The sequence below is a fragment of the Triticum aestivum genome, chromosome 2D (assembly GCF_018294505.1).
Source record: "Triticum aestivum cultivar Chinese Spring chromosome 2D, IWGSC CS RefSeq v2.1, whole genome shotgun sequence".
Lineage (NCBI taxonomy): Eukaryota > Viridiplantae > Streptophyta > Magnoliopsida > Poales > Poaceae > Triticum > Triticum aestivum.
In genome coordinates this window covers 62,025,020-62,034,833 of record NC_057799.1, presented here as the reverse complement: position 1 = coordinate 62,034,833, position 9,814 = coordinate 62,025,020, and positions in this window count along the sequence as shown.

Genomic DNA, 9,814 nt, shown 5'->3' with positions numbered 1-9,814 from the left:
CTCCAGCCGTGGCCTCCGCGCGTGCGTGTGCTCGACTTGCACGTGACCTGAGCTCCGCCACGGACGCAGACCACCACGAGGTCGAGGAAGGAGAGCGGCCTGGCTCGTCCGCCGAGCTCCGCCTCGGTCGCGCGCTCGGCCCCAGCCACGAGCTCCGCCCTGGCAGTGAGCTCCGCGCCGGCCGTGCCGTGAGCTCCGCCCCGGCCGCGAACTCCGCCCCGACAGTGAGCTCCGCGCCTTGAGATCCGCCCCGGCCGCGAGCTCCGTCCCGGTCGCGCGCTCCGCCCTGGCCGCGCCGTGAGCTCTGCCTCGGCCTCCCGCCGACCTCCTCATCGTCCGTCCTCTCGCCCGCCCAAAAAAAGATGAGAGAGAGAGGGAGAGGGGAGAGAGGGAGAGGCTGACAGTGGGTCTTTTGCATGGGATAAGCAGCGCCAGCGCCCCCAGCTGCCTCCCAGCTCCTTGGGTTTGGGCTGGGATCGCCGCCCGTAAATCTGGCCAAATCCGGCGCTTTTTGAGAACTTGGGGGCACGACTAGAGGGAAAATTGGTCGCCGGCGAGGAAAAAGGGCCTCTGGGGGGCTGTTGGGGGCCTAGTGGAGATCCTCTTAACACCCATAATTCACATCGCCATGTGACCAACACCCAAAAGGTTTACTCGAGTCAGTAATCTAGTTCACATCGCTATGTCATTAACACGCAAAGAGTATTAAGGTGTGATCATGCTTTGCTTGTGAGAGAAGTTTAGTCAACGGGTCTGCCACATTCAGATCCGTATGTATTTGCAAATTTCTAAGTCTACAATGCTCTGCATAGAGCTACTCTAGCTAATTGCTCCCAGTTTCAATACGTATCCAGATTGAGACTCAGAGTCATCTGAATCGGTGTCAAAGCTTGCATCGACGTAACTCTTTACGACGAACTCTTTATCACCTCCATGACCGAGAAACATTTCCTAAGTCCTCTAAGGATAATTTTGACCGCTGTCTAGTGATCTACTCTTGGATCACTATTGTACCCCCTTGCCAAACTCATGACAAGGCACACAACAAGTCTGGTACACAGCATACTATACTTTATAAAACCTATGGCTGAGGCATAGGGAATGGCTTTCATTCTCTTTCTATCTTCTGCCGTGGTTGGGCATTGAGTCTGACTCAACTTCATACCTTGTAACACAGCCAAGAACCCTTTCTTTGACTGATCCATTTTGAACTTCTTCAAAACTTTATCAAGGTATGTGATTTGTGAAAGTCCTATTAAGCGTCTTGATCTATCTCTATAGATCTTGATGCCCAATATATAAGCAGCTTCACCAAGGTATTTCATTGAAAAACTTTTATTCAAGTATCCTTTTATGCTATCCAGAAATTCTACATCATTTCCAATCAACAATATGTCATTGCTACTTCTTGAGCTTGCGTTGGTTTTTCCCTTGAAGAGGAAAGGGTGATGCAGCAAAGTAGAGTAAGTATTTCCCTCAGCTTTTGAGAAACAAGGTATCAATCCAGTAGGAGATAACGCTCAAGTCACCGAATACATGCACAAAAAAACACCAACTTGCACCCAACGCGATAAGGTGTTGTTAATCCCTTCACAGTTATTTGCAAAGTGAGATCTGATAGACAAGGATAATCGGTAAAGTAATATTTTTGGTATTTTTGGTTTATGGAACTGAAAGTAAAAGATTGTAAAATAAAAGAAATAGGAAACTGAAATTGTAGATCGGAAACTTAAATGATGGAAAATAGACCCGGGGGCCATATGTTTCACTAGAGGCTTCTCTCGAGATAGAAATTATTACGGTGGGTGAACAAATTACTGCCGAGCAATTGATAGAAAAGCGCAAAGTTATGATGATATCTAAGGCAATGATCATGAATATAGGCATCACGTCCGTGTCAAGTAGACCGAAACGATTCTGCATCTACTACTATTACTCCACACATCGACCGCTATCCAGCATGCATCTAGAGTATTAAGTTCATAAAGAATGGAGTAACACATTAGGCAAGATGACATGATGTAGAGGAATTAACTCAAGCAATATAATGAAAACCCCATCTTTTTATCCTCGATGGCAACAATACAATACGTGCTTTGCTGCCCCTACTGTCACTGGGAAAGGACACCGCAAGATTGAACCCAAAGCTAAGCACTTCTCCCATTGCAAGAAAAACCAATCTAGTTGGCCAAACCAAATCGATAGTTCGAAAAGACTTGCAAAGATATCAAATCATGCATATAAGAATTCAGAGAAGATTCAAATAATATTCATAGATAAGCTTGATCCTAAATCCACAATTCATCGGATCTCGGCAAACACACCGCAAAAGAGTATTACATCGAATAGATCTCCAAGAACATCGAGGAGAACTTTGTATTGAGAATCAAAGAGAGAGAAGAAGCCATCTAGCTACTAGCTATGGATCCATAGGTCTGTGGTAAACTACTCACGCTTCATCGAAGAGGCAATGGTGTTGATGTAGAAGCCCTCCGTGATCGAATCCCCCTCCGGCGGGATGCCGGAAAAGGCCCCAAGATGGGATCTCACGGGTACAGAAGGTTGCGGCGGTGGAAAATTCGTTTCGTTCCTCCCCTGAATGTTTTGGGGGTATAAGAGTATATATAGGAGGAAGATCTAGGTCAGGGGATCCTCGAGGGGCCCATAAGGTTGGGGGCGCGCCCCACCCCCTAGGCGCGCTCTCCACCCTTGTGGCCGCCTCAAGGCTCTTCTGACTTGCACTCCAAGTCTCCTGGGTGTCTTCTGGTCCAAGAAAAATCATGGCGAAAGTTTTATTCCGTTTGGACTCCATTTGGTATTCCTTTTCTGCGAAACTCTAAAACAAGGAAAAAAAAGGAACTGGCACTGGGCTCTAGGTTAATAGGTTAGTCCCAAAAATCATATAAAATAGCATATTAATGCATATAAAACATCCAAAACAAATAATATAATAGCATGGAACAATCAAAAATTATAGATACGTTGGAGACGTATCAGTCATCCACATATAATATTAGAAATGCTACACACCCCCCACTCACTTTCTTGTAAATACAGGCTTCTCCAAAAGTCTGTATAAAACCATATGCTTTGATCACCTCATCAAAACGTATATTCCAACTTCGAGATGCTTGCACCAGTCCATAGATGGATCGCTGGAGCTTGCACACTTTGTTAGCATCTTTAGGATCGACAAAACCTTCTGGCTGCATCATATACAACTCTTCTTTAACAAATCCATTAAGGAATGCGGGTTTGACGTCCGTTTGCCAAATTTTATAATCATAAAATGCGGCAATTGCTAACATGATTTGGGAACACTTAAGCATCGCTACACGTGAGAAAGTCTCATCGTAGTCAACTCCTTGAACTTGTCGAAAACCTTTTGTGACAAGTCGAGCTTTATAGACAGTAATATTACCATCAGCGTCTGTCTTCTTCTTGAAGATCCATTTATTCTCTATGGCTTGCCAATTACTGGGCAAGTCAGCCAAAGTCCACACTTTGTTCTCATACATGGATCCTATCTCGGATTTCATGGCCTCAAGCCATTTATCGGAATCTGGGCTCATCATCGCTTCTTCATAGTTCGTAGGTTCGTCATGGTCTAGTAACATGACTTCCAGAACAGGATTACCGTACCACTCTGGTGCGGAACGTGCTCTGGTTGACCTACGAAGTTCGGTAGTAACTAGATCTGAAGTTTCATGATCATTATCATTATCTTCCTCTCTAGTTGGTGTAGGCATCACGAGAACGGTTTTCTATGATGAGATACTTTCCAATTCGAGAGAAGGTACAATTACCTCATCAAGTTTTACTTTCCTCCCACTCACTTCTTTCGAGAGAAAATCCTTCTCTAGAAAGTTTCCATTCTTGGCAACAAATATCTTACCTTCAGATTTGTGGTAGAAGGTGTACCCAATTGTTTCCTTAGGGTATCCTATGAAGACGCACTTCTCTGATTTGGGTTCGAGCTCATCAGGCTGAAGCGTTTTGACATAAGTGTCGCAACCCCAAACTTTAAGAAACGACAGCTTAGGTTTCTTGCCAAACCACAGTTCATACGGTGGCGTCTCAATGGATCTAGACGGTGCCCTATTTAACGTGAATGCAGCTATCTCTAATGCATAACCCCAAAATGATAGTGGTAAATCGGTAAGAGACATCATAGATCACACCGTATCTAATAAAGTACGGTTACGACGTTCGGACACACCATTACACTGTGGTGTTCCAGGTGGCGTGAGTTGTGAAACCATTCCTCGTTGTTTTAAATGAAGGCCAAACTCGTAACTCAAATATTCCCCTCCGTGATCAGATCGTAGAAACTTTATTTTCTTGTTACGATGATTCTCCACTTCACTTTGAAATTCCTTGAACTTTTCAAATGTTTCAGACTTGTGTTTCATTAAGTAGATATACCCATATTTGCTCAAATCATCTATGAAGGTCAGAAAATAATGACACACGCCGCGTGCCTCAACACTCATCGGACCGCATACATCGGTATGTATTATTTCCAATAAGTCATTGGCTCGCTCCATTGTCCTGGAGAACGGAGCTTTAGTCATCTTGTCCATGTCGCATGGTTCGCAAGTATCAAATGATTCCAAAAATCTATCTGTATGGAGTTTCTTCATGCGCTTTACACCAATATGACCTAAACAGCAGTGCCACAAATATTTTGCACTATCATTATCAACTTTGCATCTTTTGGCATCAATATTATGAATATGTGTATCACTATGATCGAGATTCAATAAACCATTTACATTGGGTGTATGACCATAGAAGGTTTTATTCTTGTAAACAGAAGAACAATTATTCTCTGACTTAAATGAATAACTGTATCGCAATAAACATGATCCAATCATATTCATGCTCAACACAAACACCAAATAACATTTATTTATGTCCAACACTAATCTCGAAGGTAGAGGGAGTGTGCGATGGTGATCTTATCAACCTTGGAATCACTTCCAACACACATCGTCACCTCGCCCTTAGCTAGTCTCTGTTCATTTTGCAACTGTTTTGAGTTACCAATCTTAGCAACTGAACCGGTATCAAATACCGTGGCCTTACTATGAACACTAGTAAAGTACACATCAATAACATGTATATCAAATATAAATTTGTTCACTTTGCCATCCTTCTTATCCGCCAAGTATTTGGGATAGTTCCGCTTCCAGTGACCATTCCCTTTGCAGTAGAAGCACTCAATTTCAGGCTTAGGTCTAGCTTTGAGCTTCTTCACGGGAGTGGCAACTTGCTTGTCATTCTTCTTGAAGTTCCCTTTCTTTTCCTTTGCCCTTTTTCTTGAGACTAGTGGTCTTGTTAACCATCAACACTTGATGCTCTTTCTTGATTTCTACCTTCGCTGATTTCAGCATCGCGAAGAGCTCGGGAATCTTTTCCGTTATCCCTTGCACATTATAGTTCATCACGAAGTTCTAGTAGCTTGGTGATACTGACTAGAGAACTCTGTCAATCACTATCTTATCTGGAAGATTAACTCCCACTTGATTCAAGTGATTGTAGTGCCCAGACATTCTGAGCACATGCTCAGTGGTTTAGCTATTCTCTTCCATCTTGTAGGCAAAGTACTTGTCAGAGGTCTCATACCTATCGACATGGGCATGAGTCTGAAATACCAATTTCAACTCTTGGAACATCTCATATGGTCTGTGGCATTCAAAATGTTTTTGAAATCCCGGTTTTAAGCCGTAAAGCATGGCGCACTAAACTATCAAGTAGTCATCATACCGAGCTTGTCAAACGTTCATAACATCTGCATCTGCTCCTGCAATAGGTCTGCCACTGAGGGAGTCCTGGATTAGGGGGTCCTCGGATAGCCGGACTATATCCTTTGGCCGGACTGTTGGACTATGAAGATACAAGATTGAAGACCTCGTCCCGTGTCCGGATGGGACTCTCCTTGGCGTGGAAGGCAAGCTTGGCAATACGAATATGTAGATCTCCTCCCTTGTAACCGACTCTGTGTAACCCTAGCCCCCTCCGGTGTCTATATAAACCAGAGGGTTTAGTCCGTAGGACAATAACAATCATACCATAGGCTAGCTTCTAGGGTTTAGCCTCTACGATCTCGTGGTAGATCAACTCTTGTAATACTCATATCATCAAGATCAATCAAGCAGGAAGTAGGGTATTACCTCCATCGAGAGGGCCCAAACCTGGGTAAACATTGTGTCCCCCGCCTCCTGTTACCATCCGCCTTAGACGCATAGTTCGGGACCCCCTACCCGAGATCCGCCGGTTTTGACACCGACATTGGTGCTTTCATTGAGAGTTCTACTGTGCCGTCACCGTAAGGCTTGATGGCTCCTTCGATCATCGGACAACTTGATGGCAACGATGCGATCCAGGGTGAGGTTTTCCTCCCCGGAAAGATCTTCGTATTCGGTGGCTTCGTACTGCGGGCTAACTCGCTTGGCCATCTGGAGCAGATCGATAGCTACGCCCCTGGCCACCAGGTCAGGTTTGGAAACTTGAACTATACTGCCGACATCCGCGGAGACTTTATGTTCGATGGATTCGCGCCCATGTCAGGTGCGCCGCACAATCACGACAAGCATGATTTAGCTCTGCCATCGGACTGTGTTCGGGAGATCACACCTGCAACTACTCCGGCCCTCAATCCGGAACAAATTGCACCATCTATGGATGGGTGGATGGACCCCGCCACGGAGGCCGCACACTCAGTGGCAAGCCGAATACTGACCTCACCTCCTACGAGACCCGTGTTGCCGAACCGTTGGATTCGTCCCCGGCCACGGACTCCGAGCTGCTTGTGTCCGTACCCATCAAATCCGATTGGGCACCGATCATGGAGTTTACCTCCGCGGATATCTTTCAGCACTCGCCTTTTGGCGACGTACTAAACTCGTTGAAGTCTCTCTCCCTGTCGGGAGACCCTTGGCTGAACTATGTCCGGCTAGAATGGGATGCGGACGACGAAGAAATTCGCGTCCCACCCGCCACCCACTTAGTAGCCACTGTCGACGATTTAACCAACATGCTCGACTTCGGCTCCGAAGACATCGACGGTATGGACGACGATGCAGGAGACGAACAAGAACCACCGCCCACAGGGCGCTGGACGGCCACCTCATCGTATGACATATACATGGTGGACACCCCCAAAGAAGGGGATGGCGACAAGACAATGGAGGATAATCCCTCCAAGAAGCAACCCAAGCACCGACGTCAGCGGCGCCGCTCTAAGTCTCGCCATAGCAAAAGCAGCGATACTGGCACAAGAGACAATAACGCTCCGGATAGTGCCGAAGACGACGATAATCGCCTCCAGCCAGACTTCGAGCGGGAGGATGAACAAGCTAGCCCTCCGAAACAGGCAGCAAACGGAGAATCAGAGGATGACAATTACATGCCTCTCTCCGAAGACGAAGTGAGCCTCGGCGACGAAGAATTTGTCGTGCCTGAGGATCCCGTCGAGCAGGAACGCTTCGAGCGCCGGCTTAGCCACAGCAAACAGCCTGAAGAAAAACCAACAACAGCTTCGAGCTGATCAAGATCTGCTAGCGGATAGATGGACCGAAGTCCTGGCAGCCGAGGAATACGAACTCGAGCGCCCAACCAAGAGTTATCCAAAGTGCAGGTTGCTACCTCACCTCGAGGAGGAAGCATTGAAACCTACATCATCAGCATATGATGCGGCTGATCGGCCACCTCGTGGCCGAGACAGAGAGGCATTGCAGCCTGAAGTCCAGCCCGCACCCCGCCGCCAATCAAACAAAAATACCAAGGCCCGGGGCAACACGCGGGACCTGCGAGACATATTGGAAAACAAGGCAAAACATGCAAGATCGATCTACGGATCACGGGGGCGCGCACCAACGCGGGAAGATGACCGTCACGCCGGATATACTAAAAGCAAATCCGGTCGGGCCGAACACAGCAGACAAGACTCATATGAACTGTGTCGTGATATAGCCCGGCAGAGAGGCACCGCACACCCCCTATGCTTCACTGACGAAGTAATGGATCACGAATTCCCAGAAGGGTTTAAACCCGTAAACATTGAATCATATGATGGTACTACAGACCCCGCGGTATGGATAGAAGACTTCTTCCTCCACATTCACATGGCCCGCGGGGATGACCTACATGCCATCAAGTATCTACCGCTAAAACTCAAAGGGCCGGCCCGACATTGGCTTAATACCTTGCCGGCAAACTCCATCGGAAGCTGGGAGAGCCTGGCAGATGCATTCCCGGACAATTTCCAAGGCACTTATGTGCGACCACCAGATGCTGACGATTTAAGCCATATAACTCAGCTGCCAGGGGAATCGGCCAGGAAATTCTGGACCCGGTTCCTAACTAAGAAGAACCAAATCGTCGACTGTCCGGATGCAGAAGCCTTACGGCATTTAAACATAATATCCGCGACGAATGGCTCGCCCGACACCTCGGCCAAGAGAAGCCAAAATCAATGGCAGCCCTCACAACACTCATGACCCGCTTTTGCACGGGCGAAGATAGCTGGTTGGCTCGTAGTACCAATACAGCAAGCAAACCTGGCACATCAAAGGCTAGGGATAGCAACGGCGAACCACGACGCAACAAACACAAGCGCCGCAAATATGGTGAAAACGCCAAAGATACGGCAGTCAATGCCGGGTTCAGAGGTTCAAAGTCCGGTCAGCGGAAGGGGCCACTCAAGAATAATAATTCGGGTCCATCTAGTTTGGACCGCATACTCGATCGCCAATGCCAAATCCATGGCACCCCAGGAGCGCCAGCCACCCATACCAACAGAGAATGCTGGGTATTCAAACAAGCTGGTAGGGCAGGCGCCAAAGACGGAGAAGAGGGGCCTCGAAGCGATGACGGCGACGAAGAGCCCAGATCACCGAACACAGGAGGGCAAAAGAAATCCCCGCCGCACATTTAATCGGTGAACGTGGTAAATACCACCCAAATTACCAACTCGGACCGGATACGCACCCTTAGGGATGCCGACTTAACGGAACTAGTCGTCCCACAATATAAATTAGGGCCGGTCACCTTCAACCACACGGATCATCCGGTCAATGCCAATTATGGAAATCCAACCGCACTAGTCCTCGACCCGATAATAGACGGGTTCCACCTCACTCGAGTCCTTATGGACGGAGGCAGCAGTCTAAATCTTCTTTACCAGGACACAGTGCGCAAGATGGGCATCGATCATTCGGCGATCAAACCCACTAAATCCACTTTCAGAGGCATTATACCCGGAGTGGAAGCCAGCTGCAGGCTCCATTGCCCTTTAGATAGTCTTCGGATCACCAGAAAATTACCGTACTGAAGAGTTAATCTTCGAAATCGTCCCTTTCCGCAGTGATTATCAGGCACTGCTCGGACGAACCGCATTCGCTTGATTCAACGTGGTGCCACATTATGCCTACCATAAGCTCAAGATGCCCGGTCCACGCGGCGTCATCACAGTCAATGTCAAGGCCGAACCTTCCCCCGGCACAAACAAATACACCACTGCTTTAGCAGCAGAAGCAACGAGCAGCACCTTGCAGCCGAACCTCGAGTCAACGTCCAGGCTCCCGGACATCGTCAAGGGACTCCGAACTGCTTCGCAGAAGGATAGCCCGGCTCGTCCAGAGCTTAATTAAACACTCCGGCGAAGGCCAGGACAGGCCGAACTCAGCGGCTCAACCGCTCTTCGGCACGCAAATATTTCTTACATTTCCTTCGCAGGTTCACCTTTGCGCCAACCAGGACGGACTATACGGAGGCAGCTTGAACGCGCAAGGGAATCCTTAGATATTCC